Source organism: Canis lupus, chromosome 37 (assembly GCF_003254725.2).
Source record: "Canis lupus dingo isolate Sandy chromosome 37, ASM325472v2, whole genome shotgun sequence".
Taxonomy (NCBI): Eukaryota; Metazoa; Chordata; class Mammalia; order Carnivora; family Canidae; genus Canis; species Canis lupus.
In genome coordinates, this window is record NC_064279.1 from 20,943,839 (window position 1) to 20,965,620 (window position 21,782).

A 21,782-nucleotide genomic window follows, 5' to 3' on the forward strand; every position below is an offset into this window, starting at 1 on the left:
GAGAAGACAAGGCATGATACATGTTGGTTTGAGTGACACCATTTTTTTCTGAAATGCATACATTCAATGAGTAACATAAATAGAAATATCCTAAACTCTAAGAGAGTTTAAAATGGAGTGAGACATAAGAGAATTAATGTTTGTAAGGCAGTAATTTCAAAGACAAGTACTGTCAACTTATTAACAGACTGTGTTTCAACAATTACAATATGAAAGAGAAAACTCCTTAGAATTCATTCATTCAGCTATTCAAAATGACTGAGCATCTGTTCTGTACCAGGTACTGCAACGCAGCAGTGAACAAGACAGATATAGTCCCTACTATCATGGCACTTGTGATTTATGCATATATGTATATACATATACACACATATGTACATATATATATGTGTGTGTGTATATATCTTTTTTTACATTGAGCAACTATGCACAGTAAAATATTGTGGTGAGAATTACAATGACTGGTAGGCCCTCCCTCCAGAATGTAACACTACTATAAAATCTCAGTGCAAAATGTAGAGCATAAATAATCAAACACTCTCATAAGATCACTATTTCAAAAGGATAGCTTCTTCTGAATTGTAAGTAGTTACTTTAAGCATGTCATCTATCTGTGAACTGAAGTTTTGATTATTCAATGAGTTGTCTGTCTCCATATCCGGAACATCCGTTAGCCAGCTTTCTAAACCTCATAACTAAAGTATATGAAACATTCTTAAAGTGATGACACAGTTCTATGTATCACAGAGAGCAAATGAGACAGGCTAAATAAAAGGCATACCAACAGCTTTTTTAAAAAAACTTGCAAAGGTAAGTTTTTACATTCGTCAAATGTGAGAGAATTCCTTATTCATTTAAATATACTTCTTTTAAAATACTTGATATTTTCTGGTCAGATCAAAAGTAGAGTAAAATTTATAATAATTGGGTTTTATTTCTCCTATTTCCTTATGATTTAGTGCTGATATCGTACATCTGTCACCTATAATTGGGTGTGTTACCTCCTAGAGACCTAGCTTCCTTAACTGTGAAATGGAGATAACACTACTTATTTGTGTAGATAAAATAATTAAAAGCCTATCTGCCTGAGGCCAAGGCTCTTGAGGTCCCTTGAGTCTGTGATGCCTATGATTCTAGGATGTAACCAGACTATGCTTGAAATATCATGTTTAGGGATCCCTGGGTGGCGCAGCGGTTTGGCGCCTGCCTTTGGCCCGGGGCGTGATCCTGGAGACCCGGGATCGAATCCCACATCGGGCTCCCGGTGCATGGAGCCTGCTTCTCCCTCTGCCTGTGTCTCTGCCTCTCTGTCTCTCTCTGTGTGACTATCATGAATAAATAAATAAAATCTTTAAAAAAAAAAAAAAAAAGAAATATCATGTTTAAAAAAATTGTGTAATTTGTAATAATTGTTAGCTACTTAGTATCTCAATAGAAATTTCTTTATACAAAAAGCCTGACTGATTTCTTGGCTGATCAGAATGATGTCAAGAAGCTTACCCCTTTTTCTACAAGTTTTCTTCTATAAATTTTACAGTTTTAGGTCTTAAATTTAAGTCTTTAACCCATTGTGAGTTGATTTTTGTGTTTGGTGTAAGATATGGGTTTCATCTCAGTTTCATTCTTTTGCATGTGGCTGTCCAGTTTTCTCAGTATCATTTACTGAAGAGACTATACTTTCCCTATATGTGTTCTTGGCTCCTTTGATGTAAATTAATAGACCACATATGCATGGATTGATCTCCGGGTTCTCTATTCTGTTATATTCATCTATACATCTATTTTTTATGCCAACACCATACAGTTTTGATTACTAGAGCTTTGTAACATAGTTTGAAATCAAGAAGCATGAACAAGACAAAACTTTGTTCTTTTTTCTCAAAGGCTGTTTTGGCTATTTAGGGTCTTTTGTGGTTCCATACAAAATTTAGGATTGTTTTTTCTATTTCCATGAAAAACATCACTGGAATTTGGATTGAAATTGCATTGCATCTATATACTGTTTTGGGTAGAACGAACATTTTAACAATACTAATTGTTCCAAACTATCAACATGGAATAGCTTTTCATTTATTTATGTCTTCTTCAGTCTCTTGCAGTTTTTAATGTACAAATCTTTTTCTCTCCTTGGTTAATTTAAATTTTTCCCTAGGTATCTTTTTCTTTTTGATGCAACTGCAAATGAGATTGTTTTCTTAATGTTTCTGATAGTCTGAGGTCAGCATATAGAAACATGACTGATTTTTATATATTGATTCTGTACCCTGCAACTACACTGAATTTGGTGGTTAGTTCTAACAGTTTTTTGATGGATGTCCTTAGGCTTTTCTAAATCATGTATATAATATGTCATCTGCAGCTAAAGTCTGTAGTTTACTTCCTTTCTGAATTAGATGCCTTTTATTCCCACCCTTTTCTTTTCGTACAAAAACCACGGTAAGAAAACAACCTAAGGTGTCCAGCAATGAATAAATGGATAAGGATGTGTTACATACATACAAACATAAACACATAGCCACACACATTGGAATATTATTCAGCCATGAGAAAGAAGGAAATTCTGTTGTTTATAACAACATTGATAGACACTGAGGGCATTATGCTAACTAAAGTATGCCAACAAGAGAAAGACAAATACTGCAAGTTATCATTTACATGTGGAGTCTAAGAACAAGTCAAAGTCATATTACAAGGAGTAGAAAAGTATGCTACCAGGGACTGGAGGATGAGAGAAAGAAGGAGTGGCTGGTAAAAGGGTACAAACTTTCAGCTATGAGGGACTCCTAGGTGGCTCAGCGGTTTAGCGCCTGCCTTCGGCCCAGGGCCTGATCCTGGAGACCTGGGATGGAGTCCCACATAAGGCTCTCTGCATGGAGCCTGCTTCTCCCTCTGCCTGTGTCTCTGCTTCTACTCTCTCTATGTCTCATGAAAAAAAATAAATAAAATCTTAAAACAAACTTTCAGCTAGATTTATAAGGTTTGAGAACCTAACGTATAATGTGGTGACTACTGTTAACTCTGGACTGTATAACTGAAATTTAATGAGTTTTAGAACATAAATGTTCTCACACACAAAAGACAAATATGTGAGGTGATAGATGTGTTAATTAACTAGATGGGAGGATTCCTTTCACAATGTATACATCAAATCATCACAATGTATACTTTAAATATAATTTCATTTGTCAATTATACTCTAATAGAGCTGAAAAACTTCAGGAAGCACTTAAAAATGAATATAATTCTTTTATACCAAATCTTTTCCTCGTTTGGGGTTCAGATAAAGATCAATTTTAGATCATAGAGTTTAAAACTCTGGCTTAAAAACAGCATTCCTAAATCCATGTCCTAACATATTTCTGAAGGTCATAGGTAAGGGCATGTTTAAACGTTCATGTACATTTATACATATAAACAGTACATACACTGGAAACCTAGTTGGTATCTGTTGAGAAGGGTCTTTATTAAGCATTAAATGTTAGCTGTTTAAGCAAAAGATAGTGCAGTTTGATTAATGTGCCATCCTCATGTGTTTCCTTCAGTTGAATTTTGGCTGGCATGGGGGGGGGGTGGAAGCAAAACAAACAGAACATACTCAAAACTTAAAAAACGAACAAAAAAAAGAGTGCTACAACTTCATAAAAAGCATAAAGTCCTTGACTCAAATAATGTTATGAAGACTCTTCTGAATTTTTCCTTTTTTCTACTTTGTCCCTGTCAGGATGTGAACCCTGCCATTATGTATGGCTTGCGGCTGTTTGCACGTTTCCTCCCCATCTGGGAGTAAGAGGCAAATTGCAGGTTTCCAGGGAGGGGGAATGCACGCACTCAGGGTAGGGACTGCCTCAGCACTTCGCATGAACGGACTGTGCCAAGCCCAGTGATACTAGCTACCTTGCTCCCAGCAACAACTGGCCACCAGGTTTTGTACTTTAAGTTACTGCAAAAACACAAGTTGCTACTTTCAGAAGCCTGGAGTCTTTCTTTGCTTGAAGACAGACAAGAACCATTAAAAGTCATTTTACTTTTTTTCCACCTTCAAAAAATGAATGAAATTATTTCAGAGGCACAAGAATACCCAAATCTACATTTTTGTCACATTCATCTCAAAGTTCACTGTCCTCTTCCACATCCCAAGTACGTTGCCTTTTTTCAAAGCAGTACATGCTTACTAAAAGCACTTCATTCCGTGGGAGCTGTCAGCAATTACTGCAATGAACTTTAAATCTTTTTCCTCTAACCACTGTAGTATTCTAGAAATAATGACACAACTTCTCCCGGTTTTAAAATGTCAAGCTGACCACTCAGAAATTTAAGCTAGGTTTTTCCAGGGAGGCCCAAATGATAAGACATTTTATAAGTCTTCCATTTTATCTCCTGTTCCATTACTATAGTTCCTAACACCTTCACAGTGTAGCAACACCTTCTGGGACAAGCTGAAACTAAAACAAACCACAAAAGCTGCTACCTTAACAAAGTTAACAATATGTGCCTGGCAAGAGTAAACTACATTTTTTTTTTATCTGACACTATCTTTTGAATTAATTTTACTTTCTTCCTCACAGTGCTATTTCTAAATAGTTTAAACCTATTGCATAACTAATTTACCTAGTGGCAAGATAGCTTTTTGTAATTATGCAATGATGTTTTAAAAAAGATATTACCCAGTACATTCTACTATTTTCATGCATTTTAGGATTAAATTTATTTTCAAATATCTAGTTCAACTTTTATACACACAGAGGGAAAAAAATCTCTCTCCAGAATTTGAATTAATTTAATTAAACTAATGAAGCTTTACATTCTAAGCTGACACCAGAATTACCAGATTTATAAGGTTAATAGGAATATAATAAAATCTTGATATAGTTTTTCAGATAATATAGAAAGCATAAGACTTATAATTTTAACTACGCTCAATTTTGGCAAAGAAAGGTGCATTATTTAAGAAAGAGCCATGCAGAGATCAAGTAAGGTTTAAATGGCATGCGTATCTTCGAGCATACAAAGGAAAAACAAATTAAGGCAAGGGATCCTGATAAATCACTTTTACCAACAGAAAACTTAGCATCTCCCTTCAGATATTAAAACTCTTGTTACTGCTTCCATCAAATATTTAGTGTAGGCTTGGGAAGGCACTGGGTTGTACTCCAAGATCAGAGAATTCGCTGGCTTTCATGATGTTGCTTTCACATCATCACTTTCCCATAAAAGTGGATAAATAAGCAAATCCATTCACATTCACTCAGTACACATTTATAGGATGCAATCTATACACTGGATACACTGCTAAGTGTTGGAGACACAAGGGTGAACAAGACAAGCATGGGTTATAGTCTGGTTAAAGATGGAGATGATAAAAAAAATTAAAAGAAAAAAAAAAAAGATGGAGATGATCCCAATAATGCAGGTGGTTCTCTGACAGGGAGCATCGGGGAATACATGTCTCAGTGACACAATATACAGAATCTTAGAGAAAGAAAAAGAAAAGGATAGGAAAACCAATGATAGGATCTAGTCTCTCAAAATAGCACCACTAACCAAGAATCAAGGATCTTAAAGGTGAAATCCAGTGTCAATGTGGCCACAGGAATGTATTAATTATATAAACTGGGCCAGTTTAAAATGGCTAGCAATGGAAAGAATAGGTGAAAAGATAGGGAGAAGTACCAAAATTTAGTGAACTTCCATTTTATCAAATATACTTCAACATCAGCCATTTGATTCCCAATTTTTTCTGGTAGGTATCAGTTTTGTTTTATAAAAAAGGAAGCTGAGGATATGGACCACATGATAAAGCTGAATAATACCATGACTCTGAGCCAGTCAAATACCCTCATAATAAATTGACTACAAAGGAAACCAAATGAGGAAAAAATCCAACTTCTACAAATATGTGAATTCAAAGTTCATTTTCTACTGATGGTGTCATCTTAAGGCATTCATATTTTACTAGGTACTATGCAAATATTTATTGGTAACTGACCTCAGAGTAATACAGAATAAAGATCTACATCAAGCAAAATACAAACTCACTAAGTAGCATGCAAAAGAGTGAAAAGCAACATAATAAATATAAAAGTACAAAGAATTTGCAGAGAAATGGAACTGAAAGAAATAAATGGGTCTAACCACTAGATCTTTATGACTGATTTTAAGGTGGCAAAAGTCTGAGTGTTCATTCACTCCAAAAAAATGTCTGGGGTACAACTGTTGTAGCAGATACTCTACTAAGCAATAAAGATATAGTGACAATCAAATCAGACATAGTCATTACTTTCATATTCTGCTCATTTCTGGTGGAGACAAAGGGAGATGACAACCTTGCAAGAGCCTATTTGTATGAAAGGAAGAGGCAGTAGAAAGGCAAAGAATGTGAAACAAGAAAGGCTCAGAGCAATTCCCTAAAATTCCTATAATTAAGAACTTGTAGCCCTACCACATAGCCCTTTATCAGAAATAACTTCATTTCATTAATGTTTTATTAATTTGAATTTTTGTTCTTTGTAGGTAAATAACAGAGCAAAATATTTACTGTTGGAAATATACATGTAAGTATCAGCTGACATTCTCACTAATAATTCCTAGATTGTCTCCATCAAAAATAAAAATAAAAGTAGCTAACTGCTGGTTTTTTGGGGGTTTTGTTTTGTTTTGTTTTTTACTGTGAAGGTAGCTCCATCATGTGAGTGAACCCTGAAAAAAAATAAAACATATACACACACAAAATTTGAATGAAACTCTAAAATGCAACCTCTTCAACCCATTATATTCACCATCATTAGATATAAGATTGCTCTGACAAGTAATAGAACATTTGGTCAAAAAGTAATAGCTTGGTTAAAATTTCTAGGTGCTGATGATAATAGTTGCAAGCTTTCACTATGCTGCCATATTATCAGTCTTAATGAAATTCACTTGTCAGTTCCATTTTGGAACAGTGAATGCTTGCACTGCATGACAAGGGTAAAATTAAAATCTCTTTTCCTAATCAAATCAGCTAACAATGAAAAATAAAAAGAAGTAACTCAGAAATTTCTGTCACTAATTGGTCAAAAAAGATTAGCCTTCAGATTCCTTTTGTTTGTTTGTTTGTTTCCACTGGTGATCTCTTCAAATATTACTAGTTAGCTGCTTCTTTTAAGCTGTCTCCAGCAAGTATATTGAGTAAAACGAGTCAAAAATATGTCAGTAAGGCAAAATACAGTGGTAAAGGATTTATTTCTACCCCAGCTGCGGGTTTGATTATGATTATCATTCATTGGGTATTGAACACATAGTGTTGGGAATATGCCACTGAGCAGTTCACTGTAAAATAGAGAAGGCAAAGATACTCTACATATCTTGACTTTAATTATGAATTCCTATAAGGCTTAGTGAATTTCAACAGTCTCACAAGTAAGCCTAATAAGAGAAGAGGTGATATTTATCTTTTAAATCTCATTTGCAGGGCATCTTATCAAGCCTAGAGACTTGATTAGAGATTTCGTATTTCTACTGTTCTTATTTTAAGCCTTTGCTGAAAAGTGCTAAGCATGGCAACCCAATAAAAACTAAGTATATCCTAGAAGATGAAATGAAAATTCAACTCAAAAAAAAAAAAAAAAAAAAAAAAAAAAAAAAAAAGAAAATTCAACTCAAATGACACATGAGCCTGATGAAGTATAGGCAATGAAACCCACCCAGCTGGACCCTGAATTTATTCTCCATTCTGTAAATTTTATGCTACTTCGTGTTGTTCTATACTCTCAATGTCCAATTTTTAACTTATTAATCCATTTAATAATACATATATTTAACAAATATTATAATATTACCACCTGGTACAAGTGCACAATTGTCCTGGCTACAAGAAGGCAGAAGTTTTAAAGGAATGGATGTAAATATTTTCCTTAAAAACCTTAAAATCTACTTAAGCAATACATCGTAAGTCCATTACACTTTGTGATTTAGGAGAAATACCAAAATAAAGTCTATTTTTTTCATTCCTTGAGAAACATCATAAATGAAGATTAATAAAGAAAATCAATGTAAAAAAAAAAAAAAAAAAAAAAAAAAAAAAAAAAAAAAGAAAATCAATGTAATTAATGTGGTCCTAGGAAATGATATACAATAAACCAACCACAAAATTAGAAGATGCTTGGATTCTTTTGGTTAATAATAGACTTCAATGAGTAAAAATAAACATTATATATCAGTTTCCCAATGAGTAAAATGGAAATAAACTAACTCCATATTTATCACAGAATAACTCTATAAAAGTCAAACAGAAAAACATTTCCAGGGAAGTATTATACAAATATTTTCTCATAATGATAAAAATTTTTAGAGTTATGACAGAGAATTATTCAAAGCTTGATAGGTAACTGATAGCATGTTATATCCTTGAAGGGTATACATCTTATACCACAAGAAAAGTAGCAGAAAAATCAACGTACACTTATACCTTTCCAAAATACAAACTTCATATTAAATATGTAAAGTTCAAATCAGGGAAGTGAAAGCCACATTAACATCTAAGAAAACAAAAGTCTGTACAAACTTATATATAATGTAAATTAAATTCAAAAAGATGTAAAGAACCATCTCTAAAAATCTGGAAATTGAGAAAAAGTAAATTTCAATTTCATTTATTAATCCTTGGGCCTCAGAAACATGTACCCATTTGACCCAATTTCCACAATCATATTTCCCCAGTCTCTTGAATGTATATATTTTTATATCCTCTTAAACTTAAAAACATAACAATATTTTCCTTTATTTTGTTGCAAATGTCCAGAGCATTGACCTAAACATTAGACTAATTAATAGCATAGCAAAAGAGTAAGAAAACAAGAACTCTGATGAGACAGATCCATCTGAAATTAAAAACAAGAACACACACAGACACACACAAAGAAACAAGAACACAGTATTTGTTTCTCCTATGTTCCCTTCACTGGTAATCCAATATAAAGGTAAATCTAAAGGAATAAAATTATTCTGATATAAACATTATATATACAAATATTTATGTCAAAGATTAAAATTCAGACTGAACATTATATAGAAATCACAGAAGCAAAATAAAACTCTTAAATCCAATAGACCACTTATGCTTTCATAATTTCGTGTGTGTGTGTGTGTGTGTGTGTGTGTGTGTGTGTGTGTGTGTAAGACTGGCATAGCATTAATGAATGCAAAGAAGCAATGTTTTAAATTTCACTTGGAATGTAGATTCTGTGCTGTACATCAATATTTACAAAGTTTTGCTATAGTAATAGTATACTAAATTTTCTGAAGTTATTATAATTACCCCCCAAAACCTCAAACCTTCCCCTTGTATAGTCTGCAAAAATCTCATTATTAATATGATATAGAAAACTATTATTATAATTATAGTTATAAGTATTACAAATTATTCTCTCTAAATATAAGCCTAATTTAGTTGGCTTTTTTTTTTTTTTTTTTTTTTTTTTGAGAGTGTGAGAGAGTGGTGGGGAGGGGTAGAGGGACAGAGAGAGAGAGAATCTTAGGCAGGCTCCCTGTCCAGCAAGGAGCCAGATGCGTGGCTCAATCTCAGGATTCTGATATCATGACTTGAGCCAAAATCAAGAGTCGGACATTTACCTGACTGAGCCACTCACACCTCCCCCTTTTTTTGAACTCCAAGTACAAACTTTATTCCTATTACAAAGATACAATGAAATAGCAGTTGTCTTCTTAAAACTGACTTTTAGTGATTTGAATTATGAGCATGGTTTTCCAGGAAACAATCCGAAAATGGCATACAAATTAACTGTTTCTCAGCCATCTACTGTACTGAAACCCTATTATTAACATGACTTAGTCTCACCTAAAGAGAAACGCTTAAGTCCATACCACCGTAATTTTGTTCAGTTAAAGTCTGCTGGCTTCATATAGCCTTTTCAGTATTTTAACATATGTTTCATTCCCATTCATCACCATTAAATATAAAATAGAAAATCCCACTGAGAAAAGTTTTCTAAATGTTGTACCATGTATTACTGAAATAATCTATTGGAAAATGCTATATGTGTTTATATTCATTAGCAAAATGGTCATTTAAATTTTTAAGCATATCAGCAGAAATATTTAAGATTAACCAAGAAATAGGTAAAAAGGTCAAGTATGTTTGGGTTGCACTCAGTAGAAAAAATATAATATCTTATGCTATATGTGAATTCAAAGGTAGATATTATTATAGTATCATTAGTATAAATTTATTTTTTAAGTGACACACAATTTGCTATGGATGTTATCTAAATACATGTTTATCAATTTGTATTTGTCATTTGAGAATTCTAGTACAAATATTGCTTTTCTGAGGTAGTATGAAAATCTTAAGAAAATACAACTAGGTAAGCAGCACACCTGGGTGGCTCAGTCAGTTAAGATTCCAACTCTTAATTTTGGCTCAGGTCATGATCTCAGGGTCGTGGGTTTGAGCTCCACAATTCTCTTTTTCTCTCAAAAATAAATAAATAAATAAATAAATAAATAAATAAACAAACAAACAAACAAATAAATAAATAAATAAATAAAATACAACTAGTTATCCTCAAGGGAAACATTTCATTAATTTTTCACTAACTGATGCTATATGCTGACACAATACCCATTAACTAATTTATACTAAACACACTAAGCATATATATATTGCTCATCCTTGTTTAGGTGAAAAAAATGCACATTAACATTTTCATGTGACTTCTATCTTTGTATAATTCAAGTACTGATATGCAACCTAAAGTATATGGAAATAAGATTCATGATCTTTCTTCACTTTAGATGAAAATTATCAAAGGACCCATGGGCATAAAATACTCACAAACAAACACTGAGAACCACCACCCAGACACTGGACTCTATCAAATTTAGGTTAATGGAACGCAGCAAAGACCAAAGTGGATGTGGCATCACAGCAACTCATATACAGATATTAAAACACACACACTAATAACTATGGTTTTTAAAAAATAACATGGGGTTTTTTCCTAACCCTTTTCTATACATCAAATCACTTAAACTAAAACTGGACTTTTGTAAACAGGCAGGAAAAATGACAAATTAAGCCTCCTATAACCCCATTACAAAACCTGAAATTTCTGCAAGGATGAAGTTGTCCCATGGATTACCACATAGTTTTTCCCTTACATAGAAAAATCTACTTAGAGCTATTTCATTTGTTCCAAAACACTAAAATAGGAAAAAGGTTCCTAATATATAATGTCATTTCTGAAAAATTAACAATAATAAAATCCCTAAATACAAGATATAAACAAGATATGAATAAGACACAGAAGTATTTATGTAAGTACTGAGCACTAACGTGCTCCAAGTGCTACTGGAGCTCCAAGACAGAAGTATTTGGAGGCAAATAATGTATATCAGGCATATAATGCTTATGTGAAAATTACGTATGATGGCTTGCAATGTAGTTATATTGATATAGCACTTGTATTTTGTCCCCTATTTAAAGTAAAGTAGATAATGTATGTGAAGTTCTTTTTAACTCTAAAAGCCAAATGCATGTAATAACTATGGTTATTATGATATATTGGAATTAAATATTGGATATATCAATTGGATACTGTCACTTCCTTATACTCAACACTACGGAATGGTTATTCGTTTTCAATTATTCAGGAAAATTTCTGTATGTTATCTTAAATTAAAGCTTGAAAGAGATCCCACTTCTGTATCTAAACTCTACAATTCACTATAAAAAAAACAAAGTGTATGAACTTAGAAAATCGGGAGGCATATAACTAATGTACAAATCATTTCAAGAAAAATCCTGGTTATCACAGAATTAAATACTGTTACACGTTAGCACAAATCTACCAAAAGGACTATGGAACATCTTTATACAGGCTGTTTTAAAAATGACACAAATTTCCATCTTACCTATGTGAGATTCACCAAGTCTGGTATATGTAAGGGAAGGGAGGAGAAATGTGTGGGAAATATCAGAAAGGGAGACAGAACACAAAGACTCCTAACTCTGGGAAACGAACGAGGAGAGGGCTTATTTTAATGACTTCCCAGGGACTTAATTCTTCATTTCAAGAATTTCAACATGAAAATGAATATCAGAATGGAAGACAAATATGTATACTAATTGTCATTTTTTTGCATTAGTGTTTCTTAAAATGTACTCCTGAAGAGCACAAACATTCCATATGTTAAGTTGAAGTATTCCACAGCTAAAGTAAAGTAGTACTGTTTTTTCTCATCTCAGAAAGTCAATTACTAGAATTTTCCAAAGCTAAACTTTGTGTAAAAGTTTTATTAAGTTGCCATTAACTATATCTTATCTATATCTTATCTATAGTGCATGCTGGTGAACAATAAAATGAATGAAAATAACAAATGAACATGATCTTTGTAGGACAACATCTTACATGGTAAATACTAACTTCTGAAAAATATCAGCAGTTTGATATGAAAGGACAAGCCCATCATAGTTGAGGTTAACTCTATTAAAAAAACGCAAATAGTGCATTTTTTTTTTTTTTTTGGTTTTTAGTTTCTCTTTTTTATTTTGAACGGTGATCTGAAGGAGTACCTACTAGTAACAAAATCTATACATAAACCACCATCATAGATTTCTTTCATATTACTAGAGGGGAAGCTCATGCTGTCCCACCACAATTAGGCAGAGTATGTTTGTCAGTCTAAATAAAACTGTATAAAAAAATAACAACAAGATAAAAAACAAAAAAACAAACAAAAAAACAAAACCTTTTTTTCTTTACTTTTGAATACAATGGGCAAAGTTTGCCATCTCCTTATTTTTTTCAGCTACTTCCATTTTTTCCAAAGTATTCACCTAATTTGTACCCATGTTTTTCTGCTCTCCATTTTAACATCCAATTTGTCCTTTCCATAGCATATCCTAAATGAACAACACTCTGTATATGCTATCCTGTCACCTGCCCCCATTAAAATTCACTGATCATTTCACCCATTCCTTGGAACTGTGACAAAAGCTTTTAAGAAACAAATTACCTAATATGATAAACTGATGAACCATTTCTAGCAAAAAACTTGATTAACATTCAAAAACCATACATACCCCAATTCCATTTCTGATAACTAAGAACTAGAAAGTTCAAAGGAACAAAAGGAATAAAAATACTTTTAAGAGGAAAAGTAAGAAGCACCAAGCCTGAACTACTATGTACCCTGGAAAATATAATATATGTATATAGTATGTTCAGTTCCTTTTTTTTCCTGAGATTTTATTATCTAATCATGAGAGACATAGAGAGGTAAGCAGAGACAGGCAGAGGGAGAAGCAGGCTCCCCATTGTGGGACTTGATCTGGTTTGTTCAATTCTGATGTGATAACCAAGAAAGAAAGAGTCTTTTGCTCACTCAGTAATTCATAAACCCTTAAAGAAGTTGGAGACCTGCTTTAAAATAATATCTGAGGGCAAGTAACTTGGGTATAGCTAAGAAAACACTAACTATGAACTAGTAATAGCTGAAGTTGGATAATGGATTCATGAAGGTTCATTTAGAATCTACTCCTGTATATATTCACATTTTTCCATACTAAAAGAGAAAAAAAGAAGAAAAAAATCAATCAATCCAGTGCCAACAGTTACAAAAATGCAGCAAGTATAATTGAGAACTTTGAAAACAGTTGAAATAGAAAAGTGATCAGAAAGAAAAAAAACATTTAACAATGCATGACAATAAGAATAAGGGTAAAATGCAAATGATTAAGACTATATAAGTGAAAACTAAATGTTTGTAAAATACTTCAAAAAATTTCTTAAATCTAGCAAAATTTCAGCAATCTTAATGATTTTTAAAGGAACAGTATTAGTTTTCAAAAGAATGACAAAATTAAGCTTATGAGTTAGCAAAAAATGGTTTGCTGGTAATGAAACAAACTCTATGATACCAAACACATCATTGATTCAAAATCCTAACTAACTCTAATAAGCTTGATAACTGCAACACACATGTTGGGGGGAAAGGCCACTTACTAAGTTCTCTCCAGAACCTGTTTAATAGATGTTTGGCAGTCACGATCTATTCTTAAATTAGTCCAAATCATTAAAAATGCCTTTAATAAAGATTTTTTTTAAGTGTTAGGCTGGAATTTTTTTAGCATAAATCTATTAAAAGTGATAAAAAAACAATTTAAGTTTCTATTCATTTGTTCAGCTTTAAGTTAGGTGGAATCATAAGCCTAGAGGCCAGAAAGATGAATAAGGTAGAACCACTGACCCTGAAACTCAAGGGGAGACATAACAGGTGAGGGGAGAGCACAAGAGGTAGTAGTTCAGGAAAATTCATAGCCTACAGAGCTGGCCAGTGGTTATCCTAGCAATCAACCAACTGGAACATGGCCCAAAGGTACAATGGAATCAAGACTGAACTAGAACAGAAGGCAAAAAAGACCAGGTATATGAGTATGGCAATATTACATTCAATTTAACTCCAAAACCCACAATATCCTCAAAGCAGATGAAAGACAGGTGATTGGCCATGATCCAAAATGAAGCAGCAGAAAGCATTCATTCTTTTAAATACTTTTTGAATTATAAAGAGCTCAGTCTAGTAGAGACAGAAAATCAAGAAATAATGAGAATATTGTGTGATGAGTACACAAGACATTCAAAACCCCAGAGCAAACCATAAACTCAAGCCCTGAGGAACCGAGGTACCAAGGTCAAGTCAGGACGATCAAATGTAACTCTGTACTCAACTAGTGAGCCACCACACAGCTCCAGATTTTCTCCTTAAATGAAGAAATATTTCCCCTTTTTAATGGCCTAGAATCTGAGTCCATTAAAGATAACTAGCTGTTAAGATCAGTGGTCAGGCTGCAAAGTCAGGCAGATCATTAAATATATTTTAATAAGAAATAAACTAGAACTAAACTACAGACTCAATAAAGGTCTGTAAGGAACTAGTGAAACACACGATCAAGTTAAAGGTAAGTGAGGTTGACTGCAAGTTACCAATAATTAGGCAGAAAGCTAAGATTTCTGGTAATATAGCAAATGGGAATTTACTTTTCCAGTTGTTTTCTACTCAGCAGTATTGTTTACTATACATTAAAACAACTTATCATGAACTCCAGCAGCAATAAATACATAATGAAGACTTGCTATGTGAAAATTATTGTACAAGGGCACCTGGGTGGCTCAGTGGTTGTGCATCTGCATTTTGTTCAGTCATGATCCCAGGGTCCTGGGATCAAGGCCCACATCAGGCTCCTTGCAGAGAACCTGCTTCTCCCTCTGCCTGTGTCTCTCTCTGCCCCCTCTCTGTGTCTCTCACGAATAAGTAAATAAATAAAAAACCTTTAAAAAAATAAAGATTATTGTGTTAACTTTAGGAAATAAAGAAGTAATAAAGAATGATCTTTAAACTCAAGAAACTTACAGCCACAGTAAGTAGAACATGCAACTCTTGATCTCAGGGTTGTAAGTTTGAGCTTCACAGTGCATGTAGAGATTGTTTAAAAATAAAATCTCAAAAAAAAATTTAAAAAAGAATCTTACAGCCAAATTAAGGAAATAAAATAACTACCTAAGTATATGAACAAATATACAAAGTAGGACATGTGTCAGATAAGTGTTTTCCTTTATTTACCAATGTAATTTTTCACTAGCTTAACCTTTCATGTTACATTCATGCTGTAGTTATAAGATTTATAATAAAAAATACTGATAAAAGGAGCAAAAGGCGATTATGGAATCAGTATTAATGGTGGCAATGAGCAAATCTATGAACAAATCAATTCTAAAACTCAAAGTTGGGATCCCTGGGTGGCTCTGCGGTTGAGCGTCTGCCTTCAGCTCAGGGCATGATTCCGGAGTCCCGGGATCGAATCCCACATTGGGCTCCCTGCATGGAGCCTGCTTCTCCCTCTGTCTATGTCTCTGCCTCTCTCTCTCTCTCTGTGTGTGTCTCTCATGAAAAAAATAAATAATATCTTTAAAAAAAAATAAAAAATAAACCTCAAAGTTTATAGGGTACAGATCTTATATATACAGTCAGGATCCCCTGCCATTCAAATTACTCAAAGCCATCAGTGTATGAGACATGAAAGAATATTTAGATCACCTGACTTGAATGATATGAAGCAAGAATTAAAAACATTCTTCTTCAGAGTTTGGTTGAGTATGTGAATAAGAAATACCTGCTGTCAACTCTACACAAATACTAAAAGGCTTGTAAATTTTCCTGACAATTGTTTTTGAGGAGTTTTTCAAAAAAAGAAGTTGTTATATCCATAGGGATGTTTTCACTAGGTTTGACTGTTCACATTTTCCTTTTGGATGCTGAAATATGCTTGAAAAAACAATTTCAAAGGAGAGATTTTGCTTTGCTTTACAGGGTTATTAGCAATTCATTTAAGTCCCCAAAAAGCATTTTATATTTATTTTCTTTAATGTGTATTCTCATATGATGGTAATTTTATACCTTTAATACAAGATAATAAATTTTCAAGCGTTCAGTTAAAATGAACCATATGGGTGAAAAACTATCAAAACCTATAGCACAGAAAGCAAGAAATATTAAAATTAAATAATGAAAACACTCGCTTTTACAATGTTTTAAGTTTAAGCAACCTGCATAAGCTCTCATGTAAAGGACAGATTTTGAAATAAGTCAGGCCTTGGCTCAAATACCCAAAACAACACTTATCATTTACCAATTATTCAAGTACCCTTGTCTAAGCCACAGTAAAGTGAGCAAAAGCTCATCCTCATTTCAAATTCCAAAGTTGTCATTTACCAGTTGTGTATCATAGGGCAAGTTGGTTGGCCTCATTTTCCCTCTCCTAGAATGTTTCCCTGATTAAATAATAATAATAATAATAATAATAATAAGAAGAAGAAGAAGAAGAAGAAGAAGAAGAAGAAGAAGAAGAAGAAGAAGAAGAAGAAAACACTACTTCCCAGAGATACTTTAAAGATTAAATGGTATAAAAAGTACATGAAATCATCTCACATAAAGCCTAGCACATAGTGGCACTCAATAGATGTTAGTTCCATTCCTTGTTCCTTCTCCATTGAATTCTAACCTACAGTTTGCACATACAGTATTAGTTTAATTCCTACAGCCAGTATTAGAAAAGTGCTTGGTAATTATTTTTACTATAACTTGGGAAAAGAAATGAATATCTAAAGTCTTATAGAAGTATACAGAAAGTATTTTTAAAATAATCATAATATGATAAAATATATGAATAAAAAATCATCTATGTCACTCTGAAACGAGAATATACTTGAGAAGATAAAAATCATGGCTTTCCCCTAACCTTAATGTTCCATGATGGCAGGTTTCATGTCTACCTTCATCAGCTGATGTCTTCCCAACCCAGAGAGAGTACTAGATATATAGTAGATAGTCCATTAATACTGTCATACTTATAAATGAATGAATGAATGTGCAAAGGATATTATTCACTTCCCCATTAAATATTAAGAGACTTCAATCTTGGGAAATTCTCTTTGTTACTCATTTGAAAACCTCTGCAGCCTTATATAATTTATTTTTAATTTTTAAAAATATATTGAGTATAGTTGACAATGTTACACTAGTTTCAGGTGTACAACTTAATTATTTGACAAGTTTATACATTATGGTATGTTCACTGTAAGAACAGCTGCCATCTGTCCTATTATATACCTATTAAAATATCAATGACTTTCTTATGCTCTGCTTTTTATTATGACTTACTCATTGCATCATTGAAATCTATATAATGTGAAAACAACAAAACACAGATTCCCTCAACTGTCTCTTCTTTAAGTATTTTCTAAGTTGCTACAAAGTCCCAAGCTCCTGTTGGAATGTGCATAACTTAAAAGCCTTTCATACAGGGAAAAATATTAGCATGACTTTTTTTTTTTTTTTTTTAATTTACGACAGTCACACACACACACAGAGAAAGAGAGAGAGAGAGAGAGAGAGAGAGAGAGGCAGAGACATAGGCAGAGGGAGAAGCAGGCTCCATGCACTGGGAGCCCGACGTGGGATTCGATCCCGGGTCTCCAGGATCACGCCCTGGGCCAAAGGCAGGCGCTAAACCGCTGTGCCACCCAGGAATCCCTAGCATGACTTTTCTAATCTGAAAAACAACAATAATAGTAACCTTTGTTGAAGTCATATTTTGCAAACTTTGCAGTGCTTTCCTGTTTCCCCATCACACTGATATAATGCTCTTTGCTCATGCAATATTCCTCTTCACTAGATGTCCTTTTTGTCCTCATTTTCCTGCTTTCATCATGCCAGGTAGACCCCCAATGTTATTTCCTCAAAGGATATCTCTTTCTGGCCTATTTTAGCAAAATTAATGTCTTCCATCAGAGCAGTACACCCGTTATAAGGGGAGTGATATGATTTAAACTCACTTCTCTTAAACTCTGCACTGTCACCTGAGAACAATCTTACTCATCTCTGCATTCCAAGGATTTAACACAGTGGCTGGCACATAGTAATATTCAGAAAATCTTCACTGAAACAAATTGAATCCTTTCCCAAATTACCTTCCTAATTTGTTATAAAGACACTTAGAAAACAGGTGTTGTTAAAAGCAATTTTTAGTAAGCATTTTTTTAAATAAGAAGATGAGATCTATTTTATTAAAAAGTGCTAAAAAGCAACTAAATATTTTCTAGATTATATATATTATCCAACAGACAGGCTTTTGGACACATGCTCATGTTACCAGCCAAATTCACCAGTAAGGTAAGTGATATCATAGACACTTTACAGATTGAATGGCATGTATAATAACATATTAACATCATATTAACATCTTAAATATGATTTCATTTAAATGAGGCTTTGTTTTTTAAAAACAATCTGGTTTAAGTCTTTATTCACTGTATTCTCATACCAGAAACTATTTTTAAAGCTTATTTACAAAAGCTAATAAAACTGGAGTTTATTCATCAGCCCATAAGAGTCAGCGTGCTAGTTTCACTGTGGTGTAATAAAAGAATGAGAGAGTAGCTATCTACTCAGCAAAGGTGTTGCAGCATTAATGACAGGGAAACTGACCTGAGAAAAACATCTGAAACCCACAACATAATCTGTAGAATGAGGGAGGCGACACTGCCACTCAATACAACGCACTCTGTTTAAGAATTACCTTATTCTGATGTATAACGTCTTTACGTTTTGCCATGTATACAGAAGAGCAGGTCTCTATGCTTGATTATCCTTAAGGAGGTTGCACCCTTGTTAATGATAGGTGTCAAGATCTCCCAAAGAGATGGACTTTACTCACTGGAAAATGTTGAGACTTTCCGGGATCACTCTGGCCAAGTTCTTAAACTTGAGAAGGTGGTGATTAAAAGTTAGCAAGTGGCTCTGTTGTGGTGAGATGTGGGGTAAAGAATAATGGCTAAACCAAACTACAGACAACACCAAATACGAACTTTACCAAATTATAGAATTCAAGACTGCTTAGTCCAGGAATCACCACCCCAGTAAAGAGGAAGAATTAATTGGACTTAGGAAAACTTTTGAATTTTCACCTAAACACTATACTAATTAATGAATCTTACGTTCTTTAATATTCGGCAATACCTTACTATTTAAATATAACTCTGAATATAGACATGTAGAATACAGGGAAAGAATCTCTGGAATGTTGTAACTGTTTGAATAGTTCCTATCCTGCAAATACCTGCATCCAAAAAGGAGAGAGTGAGAGAGAGACAGACAGACAGACAGACAGGCTGCAAGAAAGTTGCAAATGTTACTAATTTATCAGTACTAAACTCTCTCAAAATATAGTTTTAACAATGCAAAATAGTGTATGACATGTACAAGTCACAAAAATCAGACTAAAATAGCACTAAATTTCCATGGACAAGAATGTCACCTGTGGCTGTGGGGAAGCAGAAGTGATCTTGATGTGGTATTAAGTTAATTCCACTTATTTTTCACACATAAACATTAGCCGTAATGGGGCAACCCACCTTTTTTTCTAAATCTCTACCATTGTTTGGAGATTTGTGGATCCCTCAGCAGGAACCACAAGAGCTAACAACTCTTTCAAGGAGATACCCCCCCACCCCGCACCCCCTTTACAATCAGACACCAGTCCAGCAGCCCCTGGCTGTGCTCAAGCAAGGAATTTTAGGAATGGAGAAAGGAATGGCATATTCCCTAGAGAGGCTAGCCTGGAACAGGGGTAGAAGGGGGAGGAAAAAAGAGCACCCTTCACATCCCTGTCAGTCAACTATTATTAACTATTATGCTGATGGAATGGAATCTAACCTTATACTGGCCATGTCTGGCTTTCTTCCAGGTTCAACACGATTGCCAAAGAAGAGACTGTGGTTTTATTAAGTGATCTAGCCTTTGCTCCTTAAAGATCTCTGTGTTAATGCAACAGGGAGCATCTCAACATTATATTCTCTAGCATACATTTACTCTGCTCTCAAAAAAAAAAAAAAAAAAAAGCAAAAAAACCAAAACCCTTTCATAACAACAGTACCCTCAAAGTAGTAATCTTAGGTTTTAAAACAAAGAGTAGGGGAAATCAACGGAAAACCTGAGCATATTCAAAGGTCTTGATACACAACATATGGTAAGGTTAATCCTGGTAGAGCAGAGAAAAAAAAAGGTGATCTAAATAATGCCCATTGCTTCATTTTAACTCCTTATTTCTGTGGGAATTTTGATTTGCATAAAGGTATTACAAACCTTATGAAGCACCAAAGATTAACTCACACCACTAATCATATTTATGATGCCAAAAAAAGAAAAAAACCCACATGTGCTTGTAAAACTCAAAATACTGATTGTAATATTTTGTAATTCTAAAAGGTATAAAAATGCAACTCATTTAAGAAAAAATTGCTTTATACATGTCTATAGAAAATGACAGTCCACTATTATTTGCTCATTTATACCCTATCTCATTCCAAAATATTTAAAAGAAGCTTTAAAAATAATATTCCTTTTCCAAAAATAATAACCAAAACTGAAGGTATTTAATAGATACTAACTGCATGCTAGGCACTATGCTAAGAGTTTCAAGAACATTATCTAACATAATCAGAACAACTCACTGAAATAAGTGATATTATCCTCATTTATATCGAGAACACCATTTTTTAAAAAAATAAGTAGCTTAGCCAAATCTTATAATTAGTAAGTAGCAAAATCTTGGAGAGTAAAAATTTGTAAAGAAGAAAAACATATACAGATAGGAAAAAAAAAATAAGAGTGTATCACACATAAAAGATCTGCCATACATGTCAGGAGTAAAGAAAGTCATGCATGATGTTCACATATCTGGCAGCTTTGAACCGTGATTACACTGTAAGTAGTTTCAAAATTGCTCTGTGCTGCAAGAGCATTCTGGCTCTCCCATCTTTGGTTAAGACCTTTTGGTTAAGAGTCAAGATCGCTATCTGCATGTCTTGTAGAAATGAATCTCAAACTTGACCTGTTCAAAATAGAATTTTTCACTCCAGTCTCTAAATCCACTCCTCCCTCCAGGCCTCCCCATATCAGTGAATGACATCACTATTCACAGGGTTGCTTGGGCCAAAAACTAGCAGTAATTCCTAACACCTCTTTTTCTTCACATGCCACTTCCAATCCATCAACAAGCCCGGTAGGTTCTACTTACACAATACATCTGACCTCTTCACACCAACTCCAGTGCTCTCCTCCAGTTGGGTCCACTACTATCAGTCACATAGATCACTTTCACACAGGTCCCCATAACATCCATGGCTTGTACTACTGCTCCCTTTGTCTATACTCCACAGAGTATC

At 33.7% G+C, this 21,782-nt stretch overlaps 1 protein-coding gene and 1 long non-coding RNA gene across 13 annotated transcripts in view; one reads left to right on the forward strand and one right to left on the reverse strand.

Annotated features, from left to right (window-relative positions):
- Positions 1-20,474, forward strand: part of LOC112656308 (uncharacterized) — an 80,913-nt gene extending 60,439 nt beyond the window's left edge. Inside the window, exons 3-6 of the long non-coding RNA XR_004812600.2 lie at positions 6,511-6,551; positions 12,338-12,410; positions 18,660-18,729; positions 20,303-20,474. This is a non-coding gene — a long non-coding RNA (uncharacterized LOC112656308). The remainder of the gene's footprint in view (positions 1-6,510; positions 6,552-12,337; positions 12,411-18,659; positions 18,730-20,302) is intronic.
- IKZF2 (IKAROS family zinc finger 2) overlaps positions 1-21,782 on the reverse strand; it is a 154,223-nt gene that overhangs the window by 68,281 nt on the left and 64,160 nt on the right. The gene's annotated exons all lie outside the window — the stretch shown is intronic.